The 27926-nt window shown below is 37.9% G+C and overlaps 1 long non-coding RNA gene across 1 annotated transcript; it reads right to left on the reverse strand.

Annotated features, from left to right (window-relative positions):
* Positions 1 to 1566: 1566 nt before the first annotated feature.
* On the reverse strand, positions 1567 to 17823 carry LOC124162176. Its single transcript, XR_006865505.1, has 3 exons — positions 17637 to 17823; positions 10330 to 10446; positions 1567 to 1694 (listed from the first exon to the last, which is right to left on the reverse strand). It is a non-coding gene; the product is annotated as an uncharacterized LOC124162176 (long non-coding RNA).
* Positions 17824 to 27926: the final 10103 nt, after the last annotated feature.

Consider the following 27926-nt stretch of genomic DNA (forward strand, 5'->3'; position numbering starts at 1 on the left):
AAATATTCTGATTATTTTAGTATGAAAGCTATTAATATGAAATTAAATGATTTAGGCTTTGTAATATACAAAACAAACGAACATATATAATGATAACCGTATTCAAAATCTTGTCTATTCTTCAAGTGTGTAGGGGGGCCCGTGCCCCCCTTTAATCCGCCTATGAACGCATGCATTTGGAAATTGAGAAAATGGAGTAGTATGAAGAATAAATTCAAATTTCATTTGATTTTTACAATATTCAAGATTGATAATCATTCACAGAATATTAAATCTTTTTGCATGGGAATACCTTTAATTTCATTGTAAATGACACCGTATTTACAGTTTCATAACTAGAAACATTAGACTCTGCAACAAACATAGCCAAATGTATGTGTAATAAATGAAACAGACATTTAATGACATCACAAGCTCATGAAAAGTGGGTGGCAGCTTTCACGTTTTTTTATTTTAAAATTATGAGGAAATGGCTGACAGAGGACTACCTTTTTCACCTTTTTTTAGTTATAAGAAATCCTTCCCATCTAACCAATTCTTTTAACGAAATCCGGTCTCAATTCTGAATGTATGAACCCATCATTAACCTTTTCCAAATAACTCTGCACAAGTAATTTTGGTTCAAATTAGGGAATATTATGGGTATGTGGTACCAAAACAGTTTATCCTCAATCAATTTTTACTGAGAACGACATGATTACATACAATGTTTATTCCATATCAGATGTAAAAATGTACATAGGAACATACTTAGTATTTCACAATGACTTTGACTTGAGGTTTATTGATTTGCATTTGCATTTTTTTTTTCATTCTTCCATACATCTTCATATCTCTTCCTCAGCTCTTATTATTAGGTCCTTGAGGTCCAACAAATGGGTCCAACGAGCCCATTTATATTGTACATTCAGGGGCAGTCTGAGCTGTTTGGGGGGCCTCGAGTCATGATGCTACCCACCCTTACTGGGGAATTTGCGAGTCCTCACTCAGAAAATTTGAGGAAATTGCATGCCCAGAAATGGATTTTTGGCACTACTCTGGCTCTTAAAAGCTAGATAAAAGTTTTAAAAAATAGCAATTTTGTAAGAAAAAACTCTATGAAAAGTGATAATTTCACAGCTTATAAAATTTAGTCATGAATTATGGTTCTATTCTAATTTCAGTGAGAAATTAGAAAAGAACCATAATACATGAAACTGCAACGAAATCTAAAAAAAAAACACCTCTAAACCTATATCCTTTTCAAATATCCCTTTCAAAAAAGCATCAGGTTCTCTGTTATTTTCTGAAACCTTTATTTTATTTATACTTTTATAATCTTTTAACACTGAGTATGTTGTAAAAATAGGCAACTAATGAAAACTTAGAATTTCATAATTGCAAAAGAAAACGGTACAAGTAATCTGACTCTTTTTTATTACACCTTCACGATAGAGGCGAGCGATGTTTGGATCCCCTAAGCTCAGGGTCCTTGGCGATTACTGTCCAGCCGACCTGTTCAGACCACCCCTGTGTACATCCTAGGCTTTTAAACCATTATGCTGCAGTCTATTTTTTGCCCTGAGAACTTTCTTCTTTGGGCTTTCCACCGTTATTGGGATCATTGGTTGCTTCATTGTTACCTGACCTATTTTTTCTGGCCATTTCAGCATCTGCCTTTTTTTTCCTGGCTATTTCAGCATCTTGTCGTCGAGCTGTGAAAAGATTTCTTTCAGTTATAAATGAAGCAACATCAATGGAAATGTTACCACTAAATAATTTAGCAATATGCAGTATAGATTTCATCAAATAAAAGGTTTTCCTATGATGGAGGCTTAAAGACAAGGAGTACAAAATAATGTGTTTTTCATTTTTTTATATAGAATCTAATCCTATTGCAAACAAAAAATGACTGAATTTGACACAATAAGATAGCTTTAAGTGGAAATTATGAATAAGTTAAGTGGAAATTATGAAGATATGAATTGGTTTTGTGTTAAACAATGAAATTCTGAGCCTCTATTTGTTACTAACTAAGTATGCAAATTGGTTCATCCATAAAATTGCATATTTATGGCAAATAAATGGCTTGGAAAAAGGCCTTTTTGTATTATAAATATCATGTGTGAAAAATTTTACCCTAATGATAAATTCTTAAGTTATATTGCCGTCAATATGTTTGTCTTGGATGTATTCATGTATAAGAAGACATCCATACATATATATATATGTACCACTCTGAGGGCAGCCTCAATATTTAGGTGTTTGTAGGCTGGGGGATGTGTGAAGGTGTCAGTACAGCAGATGTCAATCTGCACTAGAACATTATAAAATAAAGTGCACCATACGACTGCCTGGAATCGACCTTGCATTTATTCAGGTCCTAAATTGTTAGGTCAAAAAATAAAATACTATCCCTTTGCAGATATCTATCACAAATGCACCTACCCCTTAGGCAGATTTATTGTCTCCAGACTTGGAAATGGAGAGTAGTTCTAGGAGGATGTTCTCCATGACACACTTTCCATTAAGTGTTTGTTCTAAATTCCTCAAGTAATCTATGTAAAGCAAATAGTTCTGAGTCTCTATTGACTCCCAATCTGATTTTCACAAAAGCTGTACATATAGTACTCTCTGTAACAGCTTTTGACTAATTTTGCAATTTTCCTTTGTTTTTCACTTTGATCACAGATTAAATATTTCTTCATTGAATTCCATTGCTTGAAGGTGCAGTTTGACAAGTGTCAAGCAGCTTCCCTCATTTTATGCATTCTTTTTTTTTCAATTACCACCATGAGATTTATGAATCCCAGCTTCCTCAGGCAGGGGCGCAGCTAGGAGTTAAGGCTGGGGGGTTTAGGTGCAATTAATACCAGGGTGTGTGGGGGTATGGTACACCCACCAGGATAAGCGGTAGGTGCGAGATTAATAAATTGCGGAATTTTAAGATAAATGGTTCAAAATGGTGAGTTTTATGGATTTCTGAGTGATATTTTATTAATCCTTACACTATTCTATTAGTAATAAAAATCTAATTAAGAGAAATGGATTAAACTTAAAAATTTCTCTGAGCTCTGCGGGGGTTTTATCACCACAATCCCCCTCGCTGTGCCACTGTCCTCAGGATTCTCTCACAATTATTTTATACATGTCCAAGGCCGTAGCCAGGGGGGAGGGGATCAAGGGGGATAGATCCCCCCCCCCCGAAATGAAAACAAAAATTAAATAGTTATTACCTACCTTATGCTTGCTTGGTGCTCACGCGACGATGTTGCATTGCGGCGCAGTGACATTTAGTAGTGAGTAATGATACTACGTAGCAGTGGCGGCGCGTGCGTATACGCATGTTAGCAAGTGCACACCCAAAGATGAATAAATTATAAAAGAAAACTATTCCTTTGCAACGCGAAGGATAAAAGTACTGTCTGCATATGCAAGAAACATGAGCCTCCGAACGCTACAGCTATCTCCTTTTCGAATTCACCGCTCTACGAGTGTGCGATCCCGTGGCATCATGCCGGGCGCATTTTCGGTTTGTGCGATTGCTTGAGGGAGCTCTGGCGGGACGAGGTAAGCGGGGGGGTATGTGCTGATCAAAGGGGCGAGGGGAGCAGACTCAAAACCATGCGAATGCGCACGCGCATGTTTTTGGTGACTGACTAGCAGGTAGTGCAGTGGTGTAGCCGCCACCTACACTACCTGCGCCCAGGATCCTAGTCCGTCTACAGAGCCATCTGTATAGCCGTTTTCTACACTACTTCCTCATAGGGTGTAAGGAAAAGAGAATGAATTTCAACTACCGTCACTTGTAAAGGTGTGTTGAGAATAATTATTTTCATGCATGCTAATATTATTTCTGTTCATGCAATTTTAAAGGTAGAGTGTACCAGTGATATGTTTTGCTTGCTATGTATTCTATTACGACGAAATATGACGCTCATGGATTAGGATTAACATAATATAATTAAATCATCCTATATCTGCTCTAATGCACACCCTAGATAAATTACCACCAGCCGCCACTGCTACGTAGTATAACTACTCACTACTAAATATCATTAGATAGCACGTACTACGCCAACTAAGGAAGCAACGAAACTTCGGGGTCGTATTCGAGCTGAATTCAGGAATATTGGATAGGCTTAGAGATTTTTCTTGATGTTTCGTGGTGCCGCGTCTACGAAATAAATAAGCGCGCCGGCAATCACGGAGAGGCAGTTCCGTCTTGGAGAGTGATCCAATGCGACTTAAGTCAATAATAGGGTAGTTTCCTTCATCAAAGAAAACAAAAGGCAATAATTGCGATTCGTTACCCACCATTAGTGTATTCATAATATACAAATTATTTCGTTTTATAAATGCCGGTGTAGACGAATGGCAATGGTCCATTTTTATCCTCATTTGAAAAGGGCCAGATTGGCGCCCATGCGATGCCACTCCACGTGACGTCACAGGGACCTAGTTTCTATAGGAGAAGATAGGAGTTATACGTCGTCTGAGGTTACCAATGCATGCATGAGGCGCAGTGCTCAGGGAAACATGTCTTAATAATCACTTATTAAAACTGGCTAAGGTCGGAAAGTTTTCCTCGTTTGATAAGGTATTAATAATCCTTATTTAAGCCAAGCGCTACCAGGCGGCAGGGCACTAGGCTACCCGCTGGCAGCCTGCGACGTATCAGCGCTAAGCCTCGCCTCAAGGTCACCTCACCGGGCGGAGGGGGAACCAGAAATACGACGTACGGAGAGATTTCCCATCATTCCTACTAACGCGTCGCGTTTTCGCGCGCTTGAAAATTTTCACTTTTCATTTAATCGTGAAAAATAGATATTATCATTTAAAAATCTAAAAGCGTGAAATACGTACTCCAGGATTAATAATCTTTCGATTAAGGCAATAAAAAAATAAAAGGAAACCACCCTATTATCTAAGCGAAGTTGTAGGGGCAGTGTGTGAAATAATAGTGCTGTGAATTATTACAGAGATGAGTGAGTTATGATTTTTTAGAGTCCGTACTTTAAGTGAAACTTGCGAAGTGTAATACATATACCTATCAATTTATCAATATCAAGCAGTTTAATAATATGAATCGGTAGGTATTTCAATTTGGCATTGTATTTTTTAGGGCACTGTATTAAATCAAACAAGCCGTTTCGGAGATAGAAAACTTTGAAAAAAGGATCACGAATCTTTAGTGGCAGGTACATTTGAAGGTATGTAGATATTTGTGTTTGGCTTTGTTAACTATCGAGCGGGCGCGCCTGATATTTTTACACGACCGGACGCGTGGCGTACTTTGCCCTCGATAGATGCATTTACATGATAACTCTCGATTATTGTTAAAAATTATCTTTATTTGTAGAAATTAGTTCAAGCTTGTTCATTTATAGGTGATATTGATATAAAGGGTACACAGATGGTAGAGGTGGCACACGCTCGGTCGCGCGGCGTAATTTATACGCCACGGGTGTCGGGTCCCTCTTGCCGATCTAAAAAAATTTTTCAACGATAATTTGTACTTTAAAAAATCACGCTGCAGATAGTGAAAATTACATTGTAAGAATACACGAGACTATTCAAGAAAAGCGAAGCACGATGTACCCGGCCGGTCGTGCGGCTTACTTTGAACGCCACGGGTGTCGGTTCCTATTAAGATCCGATTGCATTTATATTGCATTTATTTAAAGCAATTGCCGATCTAAAAATAAATTAGCTGCAATACTTCGTCAGGCTTTGATAAATCAGACAATAGACCGTCAAAGTACATTATAATAATGGACAAGGCCATTCTAACGTACGTACAATGTTGAAATCCTTAGTATTCAAAGATTGGCGTACTTCATAGGTACGCGTTATAGCGCGCTCGCTCAAGAGTGAAAATCATAGCTTTAGATTCAAAGATATGACGATTACCTAGTCAATTAAATTTTTACAGGTCTGTTCATCATTTGAGATGGCAAGAAAAAAATTATTTAAATATTTATTTTTAAAATCTCAACCTGACACTGCGCAAATAGCTGAAAATTGGATCTAAATTAAGCTTCAGATCACCCTTGCCAGGTTCAGCTTATTCGAAATGCTATTGGAATCATAAAATCGATTGGAAATTTTATCTAGTCCTAGGCAAAACGATCAAAGTGCCTAAAACAGAATTTCGAAAAAACTTCCCCGAAACGCAATGGAAAAGCCTTGCGGCAATGTGCCAGACCCGTCGGGATGAAAATCATGATGGGTTGTTAAGATTTAAAGAAACCTATAAAGTAATTGTGCATACACTATACAACTTATGCAGTGACATGGATTCTGAAACATCTTTAAAGGCTGATTCTTTTCTAAGAGCAGTCATTTCAAGTGATTTTGTTGTAGGCTTATATTGCTTAGGAATGTTGTTACCTTACACACTGTCGCTATGCAGAATACTCCAATCTCCTTATGCGATTTGGCAGCAGCTTTACAACATGTCGATTTAATTATTAAGACTATTGAAGATGTTCGTCAAAATGTTGATACAAAATTTGCTGAACTTTTCATGAACGCGGAGAACTTGCTCAGAACTGTTAACGAGGAAATGAACATTCCGCGAATAACAGTCCGCCTAGATCATAGGGTGAACTACAACACAAAAGAGCCTGAGACTTATTTTAGAATTACTATAATGATTCCACTTTTGGATGATTTCATTGATCTGCTTACGTCGAGATTTCAAAATCACAAAGACACATTATCATTTCTCAATATTTTAATACCATCTGTGTTTGGCCGCAGAGTTGACATCGACACCGAGGAGTTAACTAAATTGTTCGCTGCAAAGAAATCTAGAAGGCTAAATTTAATTATTTAATAATATGTTTATATTTTCCTTTAAGGGTTTATTATAAATACGTGTAGTTAACCGTATGCACTATTTTATTTTTATTATTTAAATAATTTTATGTTTGTCTACTATTTCATAAACACCCCCCCCGAAAATATTTTCTGGCTACGGCCTTGTACATGTCCTCCTTACCTTGACTAAGCAAACTTCATTCACCTGACAAATTCTGGGGCGTGGACTTAGATAAAGAGGACTGGACACTTATGGAAATTTTTGTCTACTTTATTATTGACATTAGCAAAATCAACCACAAAATAGAGAGTCGGTGCATGTCTATTGACTATTCCTAGCATCAGGGGTGGATTCAGCATTGAATTTGGGGGTCATAACCTAGGTCCGGAGAGTATTGAATACCACTGAGGGACAGAGAGGGACGTTCTCCCAAGTAAAGAAAAGAAATACCAATTCATTCTCCCTTTTGCATTAAGCCAGCTAAATTTTAGGCATCCTATTCAACACTCCCTAATGCTTAAAAAGTTGGAACACATCTTATTTTATTTTTGAGCTTGTTTTTTACGGTAGGGAGTGCTACAATTCAAACTTCTCTCATGTATGGGAATTGTAACCATTCATGTGCAAATACACTCCCTTTACTCCTTCAGATGGATACAAAAACCATTTAATTGATAAAATTCGAAAATTTTGATACAATTTGGAGGGAGGTCATGACCCTCGTGACCCCTCCCAAATCCGCCACTTCCTAGCATCATAGTTAAAAATGTTGCAGTTGGTGCAAGTTGATGAAGTTGAGACAAGCATGACATTTTGAGCAGTTTTTCCTTGGACGCACCCCAGCAATACATATTTCCTAAAATACAGTCATCCTCAACTCATAGAGAGTGGATTAAGGAAGGGTTGGAGATTGACTAATTATTAATAGTAAAGTATTCCACTGATTAACCCTCTTATTGCTATCCTTCTTCCTGGTGTACTGGCGAGAAATGCGGAGGGTATTTTCATGAAATGTAGCAACTAAAAAAACAATTAAAAGCTGTTTTATTACATATCCATGTATGTATTTTTTTTTAAATTGATGAGGTTTAACTGGTTAATATTCACAAATAATTTTTATATTTACTGAAATAAGTTATAGGAATGTAATAACATATAGCAAATTAAATAATGGACAACGTAAGAGCTGATATATCAGCCTGCTGCGCTAAAAGGGTTAAGGTATGTTTCTATGGGGTAATTAAAGAGTATCCTGGCAGTCTTCCCTCCCTTCGTAGACTTTCCTCTTCAGTACACAATAATTCCTACTCTCTTTCATTCTATTTCACAATCCTATTCTTTCCCTTCCTCTCCATTGTTTACCCAATATTTCACCCTCTCACTCTGTTTACAATATGCCCTCCCCGCTCAGTACTCACTCCACCCAAATCTTCTGCCTCCTCTGTATCTCTTCTAGAAACTGACTGTGGCGGAGCTCTTAGTTTCAAGCGCTGTCACCAAGGCCAACCACCTAGCTGAGGTCGGTGCCCTGGGACCCTGAGGTCCCTGCAGCTGCCACCAGGGTACATAGAACCCAGCAGCAGGATGGTGCCACGAGAGAGAGACGCTGACGAAATGGAAACGGAGAAGTACTTCCATGCACAAGAGACATAGAAGCATCTGTTTCCCTTACCATTGTAATAAATGTGGTCGAATTTACTTTTGTGTAGTTTATTGAAATGAGGTTAATTACCAGATAACCTCATTCCCCTTCATTGGCTCTCCTCACCCACCATGTCCAGCACTTCGTCGTTCCTCCTCCTCTCTGTCCACTTCACCTTCTCAATTCTTCTCCACACCCACATTTTGAATGTCTCCAGTCATCTCGCGTCCTCCTTACAAGGAGTCTGCGTTTCCATACCGTAAAGCGCTACAATCCAGATCATACTCTTCACTAACCTTTTCTTTAAGCTCTTAAGTTACAATCCTCTCATCTTCGACCTGTTCATGAATGCCTCCTTTGCTGATGCAGTTCTTTTCATGATGTCATCCTATTTTCTGCACTTTTCTCTAATGAGCTTCCCAAATAACTTTGCTTAGAATAGAATGATAGAATTGCTCTACTGACTCAAGTTTTTTACCACTTAATTTTTTCTTGATTCTCACATTCCTAGCATGCGATGCATTACAAACCCACATTGCTTTGGTCTTCTTGTGATTCATCCTTATGCCATACTCCTTGCCAGTGGTGTAACTAGGAATATGCTTTGGGGGAATGGGGAGGCCTAAGGGGGCAACCCCCCCCCTGACAATGCGGGCCCTGGAGGAAAATTTTTCAAAAATGACGTACCTGGAAATACATTTTACATCATTTAGGCACTCTATGCAGGTTCAGTTATTATGTGTCAAAAGTAGACAATAGTTTTAAATAATTCTTTTATTTATCTGAGTCTTAGGGGGTAGATCTATCCCCTTCATGCCTTCCATAGTTATTCCACTGCTCCTCGCAATGCTTGTCTTACGCATCCACTGGAGTCAGCAGCCCTGTTGCTGACTGGCTCATCAATGCCTGATCATCACCAAACCTCACTGATTTAATCATCATTCATCCACTTTTACTCCAGCATCTGACTCATCCCATGCCTCTCTTACCATCTCCTCAGAGTAACCAATCTATGCCTATTTTCTTGGGAATATCCATTAAATTTGCCAAATACACTCTATCAAATGCTTTTTTTAAATCCACGCAGCAAGCATACACGTGCTGGTTATATTCAAGGTTTCTCTCCACCAGAGATCTCATTAGCTCAATTGCCCTTTTCCGAAACCGAAATGATTCTCACCCAAATACTCGTTTGCCTGATTCGTCTGATTATTCGCCTGATTATTCGTCTGATTAAAATCCTCAGTACCACTTCTGCCGCTTGCGGTATCACACTAATGGTCCTAAAGTCTTAGAATTCTACGGAATTCTTCTTTTTCTGTAGAAGAAATAGAACTATTTTCACAAAATCCTCCTATATACATCCCTCTTCACAAATTCAGTATACTAAGTCAATAAACCTTCTCTTACCATCCCTCCCTAGATCCTTAAGAGGCTCACATAGGATATTGTCCATACCTACATCTTCCCTTGGCTACGTATCATGAGGTATCTTTCGATTTCCCCATTTAAGATCCCCAGCCCAAAATTATCCTTCTCCACTGTACTTTCTTCCTTCAACTTCGAACTTATTCCAGCCTGTTCCTGCCATCATACAGACACTCTACATATTGCTTCCATCTCCTTGGAACCTAGTCTTACTTAGTTAGCACCCTTCCATCCTTACTCTTAATTTTTGACATGGCTTGCCCTCTTTTGTCGCTCGATAGTGACTTTACCTTGGCATACAATGCACCTACCTCTCCTTCCTTCTGAAATTTTTCCTTTGCCTCACATTTTCTTTTCCGTTCTCTTTTCTTTACCATTTTCGAATTAATTCATTATTGCTACTAACCTGCAAATGTCTTTTTGGCATTTATTAAATAAATAAGATAAATACTACCTTCTTCCTGTTGGTACTGGGCTGGCCGAAATGGCACTACACCACATCCTTGATTGTTGAATGCACTATCCTCTTCCTCATTCCAATTTGAAAGAATTTGCCCCATCTCTGTAAGAACTACACAAAAGTATCTGTTACTATCTTGGCACACATAAAAATGTTTCTAATAAGTACAAATTTCCAATTATTGCAGCGGGAAACACAAACATGTTTAAGATTTCATAAGATTCACCCTGATTTCATACAATAGTTAAGGTGACTAACCACCACAATATCTGTACTTATGCAATACGTATATGAACTCGCGGCATTCCGCGCGCGCTTGTTAAGATGCGTAGCTCCTTAGAATCCCCGGATCCGGCTTCGCCGTCTAATTTTTTGGGTGTTCAAGCAATTTTTATACGAGTAATATGACCCCAAAGTCCTTACTCGCCGCTCCTCGTAGCTCCGCTTCGGAAAGTCTCTGAGCCGGGGAGGGAGGGAAACGGACCCTCCGCTACGACACGGTCGGCTTTGCCGGCACACTCCTCGGTACGGCTTCGCCGTTCCTCGAAGCTCTGTCCACTAAGTCCCCAGGGCCGGCTTCGCTGGCCAGGGGGAAGGTTGGCGCTCCGCGGCTTCGCCGTTCCTCGTTCTTTACCACGGGCGTCTGATGCCCAAAGGTTGACTTTTCCGCCATTTTCTATTTTGAGAGAGGGGTTTTATAGGATGATACTGGGAGTTTTCAGAATTTTTTCCCTGTTCATTCATCTACTTACGAAATTTAATGGAATTTGATTTCATTTGGATACATTTTGAGGAAATGATGTCTTAATCTTTAAAAAATCGAAATTTTCGGTGACTTTCAGCATTTCTAAATGTTAATCTCGGTAATCAAGGGCGACGTAAAGAAACTCTTTCCTACGTACGTTTCCCTGTAACCATGAATTTAATCATTTCCGTTGTCAATATTTCAAAGGTTAAGTAAAGGCGATTACGCTTCCTTGTGAGACACAGGCTGTCACATTACCACTTTTAATAACTTGATTTGCGTTATTGATTGATCAACCCTGGTAACTATCAATGCAAAGAATTATTATTAATCGATTTTCTAATTTCTAATTTATGACAGTGTGCGTATTATCAGTGGCGGTTTGCCCGTAAGGACTCTCGGACGTCGCCCCTCCCAAATATTTGAAAAAGTAAAAAAAATAAATATCCATTAATTTATAATTATACATCTAATTAATCAAAGTGTTTTTCTCAGTCGCATACATCGAAAGTGTTGGAAAAACACGAAAAGAAATAGCGCGAGAAGTTCGTATAGAAGAAGAAGCCGTGGGGCGCTGGCCAGAACGTCCCAATCCATCCCCATGCAGTTATATGGAGAGTGGTAGTGGTGGGGGCCGCTGGTGCTATGACGCGTCTAACCTTGTGTCTTATGGAAGTCTTGGGACCAAGGGGGCGACAAAACTGCGATATATCGTATGGAAAACCTCTTTTGTTTTGATTTTTCCGGAGGTCCAACGGCCTACCCAACATAGAGGCGCTGGTGTAGCCTGTTTTTCTGAGCAGTAACGAACTGGGGGCTGCCATATTGAATCTCGCTGTAAACAAACGTGATATTGAGGCTTATTGATAGTCATTAGTGTTAACTGCAGACTTTTTTTATTGCTTACAGTGTCCCTTACGATTTTGGAATGTGCTCGATGAAGGATACGAGTCTCAATGATCTTGGTTATTGCTAAATTGCGTGGGTATGAAATGTATTTGGTGATGAAAGTGTGAGTAATTCTGTTTCCTTCATTATTCCATTTTGATTTCAACCTGTGATTAGCTAACCTTTTTTCATGTTTTCAAAATTTTATGGTGTCTTGTATTCCTTATATTTCAATATGTTTTTCATTGTACTTGCAGTTTTTCTAGTGTTCAAACTACTCATTTATCGCTAGTGCTATGCTTTCGTTTGTTTAATGCTAATCATTTTGTTGGTTATGTATGTAATTTGCTATTTCAACTCTGTCCTTTCAACTGTTTAATTGTCATTAATTGAGCATTATTCATTAAGTGTTCTACGATGTTTACATTTCTTAAAACTTTAATCTCTTTCATTTTGAAGTAAGAACTTAATTTCTACTACATTGGTATAAAATATTCTTCACTTTTCTCGTTTTCTACTTTTGGAATACTTTCTTTCGTATAAGTGATTGATATTAACTTATAAGAACCTTTCATTTTAAGACTCCTCTGCCAAGATATGTTGCATATCTTAATGGGTACTCATCATGAACAACTTCCTACGAAATAATGTCCTTCTCCTTTCATAATTAAATAATTATCTTCCATGAAATGATATTCAAAATTGCATGCTTATTTCTAGTGAAGTAATGTTATGGTCTATGGTTTCAGGATTAGCATTATTTTCCCCAGGGGCGGATCCAGGATTTTTTTCTGGGAGGGGCACAAGCAAGGCCGTATCCAGGATTTTGTTCTGGGTGGGGCACAAGGATACCTCGTAATACAAAACGAACGTAATGATAATGGGACCGTATTAAAAATCTTGCATATTTTTGAGTGTCTGGGGGGGGGCACGTGCCCCCGTGCCCCCCCTCTGGATCCGCCTATGATTTTCCCTGTCCCAGAGGTGTTGCAAGATACATCTACCTCAAGGAATACTGGGTCACCCTCTTTGTCTGTAACTGTGGAGTGTTTACTTAAGTAATGGAATCTTTCTCCTATTACGCAAAGGCTGCTATCTCATGTTGTAATTGATTTTTGTTGCTTGTGCATCTCATGTGCTTGTAGAATTGTTAACTTCCACAGATTTCATCTCTAGTATGTCATATTGAAATTGTTATTGTTGTATTTCTTTTACCAGTTATTGTATCAATAAATACCAATGTCCACTGAAGTAAGTTTCCGAGATCATTATTCTTACCAACCACCAGATCGCCAGTTGACTTTGTACATGAATCTTGAATTATGGTTACTAGTTAAGTAACCTGGGGAAGTTCATCAGGAATATTTTCCTACATTCATTGCTTTTAAGTTTCTCGCAATCGCAGTAGCATTATTAAGCCTGAATAGCACGCCCTATCGTGACGCGTAAAAGAACAGGCGCCGAGATGTCCATTCAAATTTCGCGGCAGCCTTGGACCACTGGCATAGATGGCACTGATGTATCAAAACCTATACGCATTATCCTTATGGGTATGTCGCCCCCTTGTTGGGACGTCGTCCGAGAATGCGCAGAGCGACGTGTGAGTTGACATCGCTGCGCAGGCCGGCGGGCGTTTAATCTGGCGTCTGCTTGGTGCTGCCACAGAAAAGGGACGTACGGAATCAGAATGGTCACTGTACTGGGTGTAGTTAAACGATTTTAATTTTTTAATTACTGGTAGGTATTGCTACGGAAAATAAATTATACCATTATGCTTGCGTTTTTTGGTGTTTGAATTCCGGAACACATAAAATCCAACCAGTCAAAGGCCGTATTGACGTAGGAAAACTATTCTCGAGTATTTGCCACAGTTCTGTTATGATTACGAATTTTAAGAACCTTGGGGAAACTAATATTATTATATTTAGGCCTTAACAATGTATTCATATCTTCCCGATGATTAGAAATGCGATACCTATTTTTCAGATAAATTTATCAAAAGACCTGCAGTATTAGGAAAAATCAGATAACATTCCCCACTGATTTATAATTTAAGAAATAGGTGCGTGCGTGATAACATGAAGGATTAAACATGATTTAACCCGTAAAAGTGACTTTAAATAGAGTCATTCAATGAATGTCAAGACGTGCCGCGTACAATGCACCTTTTGTGTGTAGGTTCATCATTTTTCTAGCCGTCCTTGTTCTATTAGTTCATGTTCACCTAATTCCTCAGCGGCAGAGCGGTAGCTGTCTGACGGAAAATGTCACTTGGGTCTGATTTAAGTGGCTTCGAAGAGTTCATATCAGTGCGGAGATCCTTACAGCTCCTATCTGTGGTTCAGAGTCGTCTTCTTTTACGATCTAGAATTTATATTCTATTATGTATATCATGGCAATGATTTCGAAGACATGGTTATTCCAAGTGCGACCCGTTGGCGTTTCGTGTGTTTACCACATATGAATCTTATACTCATGGCGATGGTCCGTGACGTTTTTGTTTGCTTGAATGCCTTTGCTGACCTTAAATTCGTCCCTCAGCTGAATCAGCATTTGTGGACCAAGACTTCTATCTCCCTTGAGTTGTCCTTAATGTAACGGCAAGACCAGGCAAGACTCTCGGAAAGAACGGAGTGAAATGAGTTCAGACATCATTTTCGAGGAGTTAACTATGCGTAATTGCACATTAAGAAGTTTCTTAGTGCTGTGTGTACATTCAAGAAGACAATTTTGAATTAATCAACAGTGCTCGTTTATGTTTTAGGGAAATATAGGGAAAAATTGTCCCCAATTCTGTGTCCAGGCACCTTGTTCTTTTTGGTCGTATTTTTCGTCGGCCCATTTTGTGTCGTCCCTTGTTTATTAAGTCCCTTGTTTATTTATAGACTAGTGCCCTTGCCATGTGTTCAATCGGAAAGAAATTGTTGTCCGGCGCTGATTTCAACGAACGTGTAATTGATCACTTTGCTGGACAAAAGGAAAGAAGGATGGACTTCTGCAATATAACTAAAGGCATGTGAGTATTTCAGATTTTGTTAAAAATGTGTGAGAAATGTTTAATTATTGATTTTAAATCATACTGTATTCAAGAAGCAACGCGAACACCGCAATCAAAGTTTACATATGCAATAGCAAAGCGCGCGCATTCTAGTAGTGTTTGTTGCCCAGTGGAAGTCAGTGACACTCCCCTCCCTCCTCAGGTGTTACAAGTGTCATTGCTACCTGAATCATTGCAAATGTTGTATAGATTTGACAAATAACGCATTATGATTGAAAAACGAACAACGTAAGTGTATTGCGGGCATATCCGCACGAAGAATGTAGGCGCTAAAACCTAATGTTACGTATTTTCGTTTGTATTAGCAAAATATCGCAGCAAATATATTTCTATTCTTCAAGATCATTGATCAGTATAATCGAGAGTCCGGACTAAGCCGATCCGTATGACCGAGAGTCTACTGCATTTAGTATTTATTAATCAAGCTTTCTTAGGAAAACTACGTATTTTTGTTGAAAAAAACGGAACATATGGCATGACAAAATTTTATTCCTAGATTGCCGTAAAAACTTAATAAAATACGCGAAATATTAAAAAATTATGACCCCCCGGTGGAGTGCGCCCCCCCTAGCATTTGACTCACGAGCCGCCACTGCGTATTATACTAATTTTATTTCATTATTATTTACGTAATGATGTACTTTTCAAAGCAAAAGCTGGCAGTGAAACGGTTTGCATAAAACAGTTCAATGGACAAGCCTAATTTCCAAACATATTGCGATGCATTTGTCACCATCGAAACGAGAAGTCACTATAGGCTATCATTTTGGATGAACACATACGTCCGGCGGGATTTCCGGCTACGAAGAGATAACCACCGGCCTTCGCCAAGACCTAGAACGTTTCCAGAACATATTTTTACTACGAGGGATGCCCAGAAAGTAAGGGCACTGATTTTATTTTTTATAAAAAAGAAATTTCTTTAATTACATGATATTGAAGGTGTAATAGTCAATAGGGTAGTTTACCTCATCAAAGAAAACGAAAGGCTTTGATTGCGATTCGTTACCCACCATTAGTGTATTCATAATATACAAATTATTAGGTTTTAGAAATACCGGTTTAGACGAATGGTAATGGTCAATTTTAACCGCATTTGAAAAAGGCCAGTTTGGTGCCCATGCGATGCCAATCCACGTGACGTCACAGGGACCTAGTTTCTACATGAGTAGATAGGAGTTTTACATCATCTGCGATTACCAATGCATGCATGAGGCACAGAGCTCAGGGAAAGATATCTTAATAATCACCTATTAAAACTGGCTAAGGTCGGAAAGTTTCCTTCTTTTGATAAGGTATTAATAATCCTTATTTAAGCCAAGCACTACCTGCTAGCAGGGTACTCTGCTACCTGCTAGCAGCCTGCATCGCAGCAGTGCATACATATACTAGCCCCAAGGTCTCCTCACACGACGACAGCGGGAACTAGAAATACGTCACTCGGGCTTTTCCCAGCAATCATACTTAGCCGTCGCGTTTTCACGCGCTTGAAAATGTTCACTTTTCATTTTATCGCGAAAAATAGATATCGTCATTTAAAAAATCTAAAAGCGTGAATCCTCGCACCTCCCTCTAACCCTGGCAGGTATGCCATACCCCCAGACACCCCAGTAAAAACGGTTCAAAATGGTGAGTTTTACGCCTTTCTGATGGATATTTTATTAATCCTTGCACTATTCAATACGTGATATCAATCCAATGAAGTAACATCCATGAGGCACAGGACCTCATCCATGTTACTTAATTGGATTGATATTACGTATTGAATAGTGCAAGGATTAATAAAATATCCATTATCCCCCTCCCCCCTCGCTGAGCCAGTGCACAGATACATTTCCGTGGAGTGATAATTGCAATGAACAAATAAAAATATGTGTCTACTTCGCCAACCTTTCCTAGACACGATGTAACGTGGAAATACCTGAGATAACAGGGCTGTCTTTATTAAGTTCGCGCATTCCATGAAATCCGACGCAGAAAATGGAAATGGCAAAGATAAAAATTCAGTATTTTACAATAACACTACAATTAATAGAGGCACAAAAAACCACGCCGACAAGGCTCAGTAAGTGCAAATGCAAAGAAAAACGAAAAAAATAAGATATATCAATACAAACACATACGCACTCTTGCATGTTGAATGCGGATACCCGGGAATACAGGCGCACAAAATGTTCACACAGATGAAATACATTGGAAACAATACGACTACTTATTCAAACAATATATTCAAGACTAAAAGTAAAACGCAAGACTTGTAGAAAACACATCATACTATATCAAAAATACTAAACTGTATTCTCTTTCTCATCACATCACACCAGCATGGCTTCATATCCAGGATAATTGCCATGCACTATCGAGAAGCAACTTGTACACTTTTGTCTTAAATGCACCTACTGATGACAAGTTTTTAATTTCAGTTGGCAGTGAATTCCATATTCTGGCAGCTGATACCATCAAAAATTTATTCAAGAGAGAAGTTTTAGGTTGGGGTGTATGAATGTCAACATTGAGATTCATGGTGGTTATTAAATGAACATTTACTTTCCAGATAAATTCGAATATGTAACGGAAGAAGCATGCCTTTGAAAATTCGATGTATCTCACCTCAAGTGGCTATTTGGTCACTTCAGATCTTAAGAATGGAAGAGGAGCTTGAAAACACCGTGCCGCTGCTATGATTCCTATTCTGCAACTTTCTTGGGAGCGAATAAATACGGGAATTCACAGTATCGCTCCGAGACGCACGCTGTCACGGAGAAAAGCCACTGACTGAAAACTCTCTCCCGCTGGCGTGTTTTGCACTGTTCACCCCAACGGAAACGCACTCGCTATTAACCTCTTGGCTATTCCTTGCCGTCTGATAAGATATAAATAGAACGTGACAAGGCACTTCTTTTCAACACCCAATACATTTTGCGGAAGTCTTAACACATGGCCCTAAAGTTTGAATTTGTTACAGAAAGGCATGTCAAAATATTTACATTATGATAGAACGATATTTTACAACCGTGTCCCGGACAATCCTGGTGGCCGACCGGTCTTTAGAAAGCCGTTTGGCACACAGTTCCGATTAGGCTGAAAATATCATGGGGTTACTCTCGGAAAAAACATAAACAGAGCCAAAAGTTGAGGAGAGCAATTAAACCGCCTAACTTTTCCTCGATAATGATAGAAATCGGAAAATTAAATGAAAGAATTTAAAAATGTATTGCGTTGAAATCTCAATATTCTCATTTTTGCGAATTCAGGATCAGTTTATTCAAACAATTCAATATTTTTAAATTATTGTGAATTCTAACGCCGCGCCGCACGGAGGTCCCAAATCGAAAAAAAACTGTCCAAAAGTAACAATTTTTTTTTACTTTTTAGGAAGTTTTAAATGGAGTATTTGGATTCTGCAGAATATGGCCTACAATATTTCTTACCTTCTAGGTCTGTGTGATAATAGTGTTGACCTGTGCTAGCCGTCAAACATGGACATTTTGAGGGAAAAACGCACTGCGCGAAGAAATAGTCGATTTCAGGTAAGTTCAAGTTAATATATGTCAGTTTTAGTTTCATAGGATTTATCTGTTAATTTTTACACGGTAGGTTTACTTCTTTTTACACAATAAATCAGTAAATTCATTCCACTTCAGTATTGTTTATGACAATATTTAAATATGTATAATTTTAACTGTCTTTGGGATTTTTTAGTAAAATGCATCGATTTGGTTTAGCGTTCCTCCGTGCTCCTCAAATAATCCTATGCGTAATCCTTTGGAAGACTACATACAACAAGGCTGACATAAAATATGTTGCCTATACTTGCCTATCCGACATCTAGAACGTTTTAAGGTGAGCGGTACACCGCTCCGCTCAGGCGGCTGGCCGGCGGAAGAAAGAATGGGCCGAATGGCTCGAATATTCCTGTATCGGTGGTTGAAAACACATGGTGTGTACTTTTCATAACATTCCGTACCATTCCCATTTGATGCATCATGAGTTTCATGATTACACTCCGTGTAGCATTTTCTGCACGTTATCTGCACGTAAAAGTGGACGGAAAGGTAGAGGAATAAAAAGAAGTTCTGGCTATGGTGGGTGAAGAAAGGCAGTTTCTGGATGAGATACGGAGGAAACAGAAGGTATGGATGGAGCGAGTGCTTAGTGGGGAGGGCATTTTAAAAACAGTGTTAGAGGGAAGGATGTTGGGTAAACGAGGGAGAGGAAGGAAGACAGTTGGATTTTTAAATAAAATTAAAGGGAGTAGGCCTTATTTTGAATCGAAGAGGGAAGCCCTTGAGGGGAGGGGAACCTCCAAAGTGCGTCGTGAAGCTCCATGCAAACCTAACTTAATCGTTAGAATACTTTAATAAATACCGAAAAAGATAATGGCGCTACCCTTAGCGAAAAAACTGTTAAAAAACTGTTTAAAAAAACTGTTGAAAATTTCAAGTTTATTGGGACCACTATTGAATCCAACAGTAACTGTTAAAATCCAACGGTAACAGTTAAAAATTCAACAGTAACTAATAAAACCCAACGGTAACTGTTGAAGTCCAACAGTAATTGCTGAAATCCAACAGTAACCGTAGAAAATCCAACAGTAACTGTTAAAATCCAACAGTTTTTTCGCTAAGGGTAGGGACAATGAATGCTCCTTAATTGCGTTGTAGCCTCTGTACCGCTAATGATTTTAATCCATTTTACTTAATTGGATTAATATTACTTATAGAGTAATGTAAAAAACTAATAAAATAATCCTCCGAAAGCCGTAAAACTCACCATTTTGAACCATTTATCTTAAAAAAAAAGTTCTGGGGGAGGGCCTCCCGCCTCTCCCGCTTCCCCTGGAGGTTATGCCATACCCCCATACTCCCCAGTATTAGTTGCGCCTAAAACCCCCCCTAGACTTAACTCCTAGCTGCGCCCCTATCTCCCAGGACAAACAAATATGGAAACAAGAAGATTTGACGGATATCTACGAAAGTTTTTTGGTACCCCTACGATTGTAAGATATTGACTCAGGTAAGGATTGATATTTATATGATACAGTCTCCGTTAATTCAATACATTATGGAAAGCAAAAAAGCAGTTACTTCACCGCTGGGAAAACTTTTTGGTTAAACCCTCGGCCTTTATCGAACCGTTTCTGACGGCCTTTTCGTTTCCAGTTACTGCTAGAAACCAAACATATAGCAAAGAACGGAATTTGTTGAAGAAAATCAACAAACTTTTAGCAGTTGATGCTGGAAATATCCTGATAAAAATGCATATGCTGCTCACAATGGTGAATGGAAAAGTAGACGTTTGACATTTATTTTTAAAGAAATAAACTGTTTCCAATGGCGCCTATTAAAATTCAATAATGCGTTTACTTGCTGACAACGCTGTCATCTATCCCGAAATTAGTGATCAATCTGATTATAAAATTCTATCATCTGACCTAAACAACGTTCATTTGTGGAGCCAAGAGTGGGGTATCGAACTTAATCTGATCAAATGCATGACGGCACATTTCTTGCAGAATTCGTGCAACTCTAACCATGTTTATGCTGTGGATGGTATTAACATAAAGGCAACAGACGAAGTGAAATACCTGGGAGTTACGATAACCTCGAACCTCACGAGGGGAACACATATAAAGAATATTTGCGGCATAGCCCTGAAGAAATTAGGATTCGTCAGGCGTATTGCGGGAAGATTTTCGGATGAGAAAGTAAAAGAAAGGTGCTATTTCACATTTGTCCGACCGCACCTTGAATATGCATCGAGTGTATGGGATCCGGTGCAGAAAGACTTCATCCGCGAACTGAATTGAAATACAAAGGAAGGCTGCTCGGTTCGTCAACAACCGCTACGAGCGTACAGACAGCGCGCGTTACTCAGATGTTAAGCGAATTAGGCTGGGAGCCGCTTGAGACTCGGAGGCTGCGCGCTAGGCTTAGATTGTTTGAACAATTGAGAATGGATATCTTTAAGATCGACACAGAGAACATAATATTAGAGCCACGCTATATTTCCAGGCCCGATAGAAGCGATAAATTAAGATAGATGTTTTGCCGAACGGATAGATATGGGAATTCGTTTTTTCCCCGAACCATAAAGGACTTTTAAAAACTATAAATGAAGTCTCAACTTCGTTAGAGCACTTCATTTATAATGTGCATATGGCTAGTGTCCTAACTCCCCCTGCCACACGCCTTTTGGGCGGCCTGCGGGGTATTATGTAGATGTAGAATACATTGTTTTACAGGTCTACATCGCTTAAAAAAAACATCATGACATGCCAAGTCTGTGGCGCAAAAATTTCTGATATGAATAATTGAAAGCCCACAAAGAGGAGGCCGGTGAACGAATGCACATGATCGTTCGGCTTATTATTCCTCCATTACTACATTAATTAGGAATTTCAACAGTGTTTTCACATTAGTTATCGTTTGGAAATTGAGAAATCGAAGGTAAACGAGAAAAAATCAACATATATTGTTTAATCTCTAATCATAATATGTACTTTTAACAGTGAAAGTGAGTATTAATTTGGGATTTAATTTCAGACAAGAAATAATGATGGGAGCTTAAGAGCTGTTGAATAAAAGGACGTTCAGATTAAGTTTAGATCAAGGATGGGACTGATAACCTACGCGCCAAAGCAAGGCTCTGGAACTTCGAAAGATGTGAACGGGGTTTTCTCGCAAATAGCAAGCCATCACCTAAAATTACGGGTTAGTATAAAACTATTACGAACAAGTAGGAAATTTTTCATATTGGCATTTAACTAAATATTGAAGCTGTTTCCATAATTTTGAAAAATCGTCGAACAGATGCTTGTGATGAAAGAAAAGTAATTATTCTTATGATCTGCAAATTTGAGTACTGGTATAGATAGAAAGACTTCGATTGAAAAAAATCGATTTTCAGCGACATTTAAATCACTATCCAATGCTTATGAGATTATAATGATGAAGCCTTCAGCCACTATTGCATGGAAACAGCTGCGCTGTAGGTACGTCGAGCTTAATGGTCCGCATTACATACCGCATACGGCACATGAACTGCTAATACTCGGAACAGCAATTTCCAAAGAATTCCTTTTTTCAAATGGAGCACAATAGGAGGAAGTTTTGGAGCCATGCAATAAAATCCTCAAGAGTTTTAAATAATTAAGATATATTTTGGAGACTTCGTTAAACGTCTGACCCATATATCTTAATTATATGAGGAGTTCAAAAGAACGAGGTCAGCCTTCCATGATATTTAAAAATCTGTTATGTATAAGTGGTTCGCGCAGTGGAAATGAGTCAGATGTGGTCGATGATCAGATGATGATTTTCTTTGAATTCACTTCCTATGATAAAATAAAAGTGATTTTTAATTAAATATAAACAATTTTTTCCTCAATGCCCTTAATCTCAATTATTTTTTTATTTTATGCAATCCTGTATTTGTTGCAATTTTCAAATACAGGGAAGCCAAAATTTCAGTAAATGTGAGGTAGTCTTTGAGATTTTGCGGTAGCTCGCCATCTATGCTGACGGTAGCAGGATAGAATCCAGTCAATTTCGTATCGTAAATTTTATCGTGGCTTTCAACAACAATGTTTATTTTAACTTAACATTGTAATTTTTTACGTCCTCCATACCCAGCTAGTTATCGCCGGTCGCTATGACTACGATATCGAGATTTTCTAAAAACTATTTAAATAATAACAGTTCAAAAATTGTGAAATGAAGAATAGGTAGGTTTCCTATTATTTATATTGCCTAAATGGAAAGATTATTACTCCTGGAGTACGCATTTCACGTTTTTGGATTTTTTAATGACGATGTCTATTTTTCGCGATTTAATGAAAAGTGAAAATTTTCAAGCGCACGAAAACGCGACGGCTAAGTAGGAATGCTGGGGAAACTCCGTGTGACGTCATTCTGGTTCCCGGCCTCGCCGTGTGAGGTGACCTTGGGGCGAGGATATTGTATGCCACTGTGATGCTGGCTGCTAGCAGGTAGCAGAGTACCCTAAAACGAAGGAAACTTTCCGAACTTTCAGGTAGCGGAGTACTTTGCTATGGTATCACTTGGCTTAAATAAGGATTATTAATACCTTATCCAACAAAGGAAACTTTCCGACCACAGCCAGTTTTAATAGGTGATTATTAAGAAATTTTTCCCTAAGGTCTGTGCCTCATGCATGCATTGGTCATCTCAGACGACGTAAAACTCCTATCTACTCGTATAGAAACTAGGTCCCTGTGACTTCGTGTGGAGTGGCATCGCATGGGTGCCAATCTGGCCTTTTTCAAATGAGGTTGAAATTGACCATTGCCATTCGTCTAAACTGGGATTTCTAAAACCTAATACATAATTTGTATATTATGAATACACTAATGGTGGGTAACGAACCACAATCAATGCCTTTCATTTTCTTTGATGAAGGAAACTACCCTGTTATACCCAGTACCTATACACCCAGACAGCACATTTGTGGTAATACATTTGTATTACAATTGTAATACAGTGTCAAATGTCCTCTATTACAATCGTATTACAATTGTAATACAGTGTCAAATGTCCTCTATTACAATCGTATTACAAATTCCCTTGTATTTTGCCTTTGTATTACAACTGTATTACAAATCATCTGTATACAAAACGTTTGAATACAACTGTAATACAGTTGTATTACAAAAATCGGTACAATTTGTAAGGTTACAGAAGATTTACCATTTGTATACAAATGGTTGTGCTATCTGGGCATTTGTCTGGGTTATCCAGTAAATTGATAAATACTCCTCACTAAGGCATTCAAATGCACACCTAAAAGTCTAGCTGAGTTTACCCACTCATAACCCAGTCAGCACACAGAAGTATATAATATGTATTATTTACTTTGAGCCAAAGTAAATCTTTAGTAAATGATACGTATTGCTTTGATATTGAATACATCAATAATACGTCTATACGTCCCACTTTATTTTGTAAATAATACGTATTACTAATACGTCAATTTACGTAAATGATATACATAAATAATACGTCAATGATATATGTATCTGGAATGTAAATTTTCATCCAACAACATTGCCTAGATCTCCACATAATATCCGAAGTTGCCGCCAAATGCCATCTATGTAATATCCTTTTGTATATTACCTAATATCCAATTTTCATCCAATAATATTGCATGAATATCCAAAAAGTATCAAAATTAGCAAAACAAAAACTAAAAACTCTGTTCTGGTGGCAGTATGTATTTAGTGCAATCATGGAAGTACTAGTGCATCCATTGTGCCATTTAGTGTGAGGGACAGCTTCAGCATTTTGAGGCGTTTAAATGCATTTGAGAACATCCTGTCTAGGAAGTAGAGAGCCTTCATCAACATAATGTACCATGCTAATGTGTTTTGCATTGTTCTGGAACACTGTGGGAACACTTACCAGTTTGTTTTAGACTTCTACCTGACAAATAATTGAATAAAGAATAAAATCAGTGAGATTCTGGTTTAACATGGTCTACGGAGAAAATAGAAAACACATAGAGTGCTGCTTTGACAAAACAATTTTATTTAACTAAATATTACACATATTTTTACAAATATACCACACAATCTCAGAAATATATAAGAAATTGAATTCATTAGACACAACAAAGGGGCCAGGCCCAGATGGTATTCCACCTCTGGTGCTTAATTATTGTCAAGAGGTTTTAGCGAATCCTCTCACGGAATTATTTAATCAGTCTATCATCAAATGTAAAAAAACGATCGTATTGCATGAGTTAATTCAATAAGCTTAGTAAGTTAAAAGTCAGTTCAAGAAGTAGTCAGAATTTCGATTACAAATAAAACCAGCCAAACATTTTCTGAATATTTTGATAAGTGTTGATAAATAACAGATACCGTAAGAAATGCCCTTGTTCAATATATACGAAAAATAAAGGCCAATAGGATCAATATCAATGTTTTTGCCTGATCATCCTTCCTTAAGGTCAACAGAATCCATGAAGAACCAGCTCACTTTTCCTCGTATTTCTTCATAATTGGCATTTGGAAAATTCTTTCTTACTACACCTGTGAACAATATTAGATAAACACTTTATTAAAATCTATTAGTGATACATCTAATTTGTCTAATTAAAGTTAGTCATTTTGTTAAAAAGTAATCTCTATTAATGGGATTTTCCCTAAAGCTATATAAATGCCAACAGGGCAATTTCATCTCAAATCAGGCAGATTGCGCAAAATCATGTCAGGTGACCATCACCGATTTCTCTGAAATTTATATATGTGAAAGCAGTATTCTTATGATGAATAATGATGCCTTTATCTCAGCTCAGAACCGAACCGTCATAAAGTGTCCTTTGAACATTGCAGTGTCAGGCCTCAAATTCAAAATTTATCATTCTTTACACAAGTTAATCTAAACAACATAATATGGCTGATTTTCCAGATTCAACCAAACATACAATTGACATATAATGCAGAGCTAAAAAAAAACTAGGACTAAGGGCCAATGCTGATGCATACTGTTGGCATCCTCTTCCTCATAGTGCTCAATCAACATTGTGCTCTCATTTTACTTGGATGATGATAAAGATTGTTCTTGTGTAACTCCTTATCAGCAAGATGTGTTCACTGCTATTGAGAATCATTCAGACAAATTCATGGCTGAAGTTTAGGATTGAACCAAGAAAGGTGTGTATCACCACTATATCCGTAAAATAGAAAGGGAAGCTATTCAAAAAGATAATTTGGTAACACTAATTGGTGTGGCATTGATGCTTCATTTTGACTTTTACGAGAATTAGAGTGTGATTCTTCCAGATTAAGTACAACCCTATCGCTGGCAAAAAGTACAGATATCAATATTTACCTGTATGGAATATAATAACTAAGGTATGCAGGCACTTCAGATGATTTCTCACATGACACTGCACATGCTTTTCTTAAGATGAATCATATAGAAGAACAATAGTGTAAAAAGATATCATAATGAGAAATAAATCATATATATTTCATAAAAGTCAGCTGCTAATTAAAAAAACATTTCAGATATTTGACTTGGGGAAAGGTCTTAAACGGGAAGCAAGTCATAGATGGTTGTTCAGTGCAACTGGTCATGAGTAGGGGCCATCTGATGGAGTTGTAGGAATTGGTCAAAAATTATGTCACAAACTAAAACCTGAGATATTTCAACTGTGGCAAGTAAATTTAAAAAAGTCCTTTGTATAACATGTGAGTATTTCCTTGACTAATATCAAACTTTTGCATTTAACGCATGTTAACCTAGCCAAATAGGGTAATTTACTGCATCAAAGAAAACGAAAGACATTGATTGCGATTCGTTACCCACCTTTAGTGCATTCATAATATGTTTACAATTTATTTGATTTTTCGAAATCCCTGTTTAGACAAATGTCAATGGTCAATTTTAACCTCATTTGAAAAAGGTCAGATTGGCGGCGATGCGATGCCACTCCATGTGACGTCACAGGGACCTAGATGCTAGAGTATATAGGAGTTTTATATCATCTGAGATTACCAATGCACGCATGAGGCACAGAGCTCCGGGAAACATCCCATAACAATCACCTATTAAAAATGTCTTTAGTCAGAGAGTTTCCTTTGTTTGATAGGGTATTAATAATCCTTATTTAAACCAAGCACTACCTGCGAGAAGGGAACTCTACGCTACCGCCATGCTCGGCACGAAGCAGCCAGAGGTAACACGGGCTTTTTGCAGCATTCATACTCAGGCGTCGCGTTTTCGTAGGCTTGAAAATTTTAACTTTTCATTTAATTGCAAAAACAGATATCATCATTTAAAAATCTAAAAGCATGAAATATGCACTCTAGGAGTAATAATCGTTCGATTTAGACAATAAACAATAATAGGAAACCACCCTATGTATACAAAAAATGATTGGGTGAAAGGAGCACCTGTACATGGCATCAACACTTTCATGTCTTGGTAGTTTTTTTAGCTCTGCATTATATGTCAATTGTATGTTTGGTTGAAACTGGAAAATCAGCCATATTATGTTGTTTAGATTAACTTGTGTAAAGAATGATAAAATTTGAACATGGCCACTCATAGACATTTCACTCTCACTTCTTCAAAAGCTGCTGAGACATTATTTTCCCATGAAGTACATGTTTGATATTTATCACTTTCTTTAAGTAAGTAAATTCTTGCCTACTATGAAACTTGCATTTAAACATGCTAATTAGCTCAATTTAGACAAAAAATAATTAGGTGAAAGTAGCACCTGTACATGGCATCGACAGTTTTATGTCTTGGTAGTTAACAGACACGGGACAACTAAAGCTCGCTCTGTAATGCACACAATCAAACAGGCTGTGACTCTAACAAATTCAGATATAATGACACATGTACAGTACTCAAAATCTCACCATGAATGACTCGTGTGTTTCCGAAAAACCTGGTCAATTTAAAAAATCACTGCAGTGTCTTTAGAAGAGAATGACATTAGTGTCTTGCTTATACATCCACAAGGTCCATCAAATTGTTTCACATGGCCCAAAGTAGAAGACTTATGTGAAGTGCCATTGAAAAATACTCTGTACAAATTGCGACTCATTCACAGTTTCCAGCCGCTAGCAGTGGGTGTTTGCACACATTGGATGCCGTGGAAGTAAACAAGATTGAACTTGCTTTCACTCAATAGATGTAACCAATCATTCAGATATGAACTTTTCACTGTTATGAATGCTAAGTAGAATGGAACTTCATTTTTTATCCCCATGAAGGTATGCAATCTTGGTGTAAAAGAGTCGAAAACATGCCTAAATTTGACATGCCTTAAAACAAAAAGTATAAAAATACTACCTTTTTTTTATTTTTTTTATTGAAAGCAGAACATTTAAACTACCCCCTGAGAAATTTTAAAGAAAAT

This window comes from Ischnura elegans, chromosome 7 (assembly GCF_921293095.1).
Source record: "Ischnura elegans chromosome 7, ioIscEleg1.1, whole genome shotgun sequence".
Classification (NCBI taxonomy): Eukaryota; Metazoa; Arthropoda; class Insecta; order Odonata; family Coenagrionidae; genus Ischnura; species Ischnura elegans.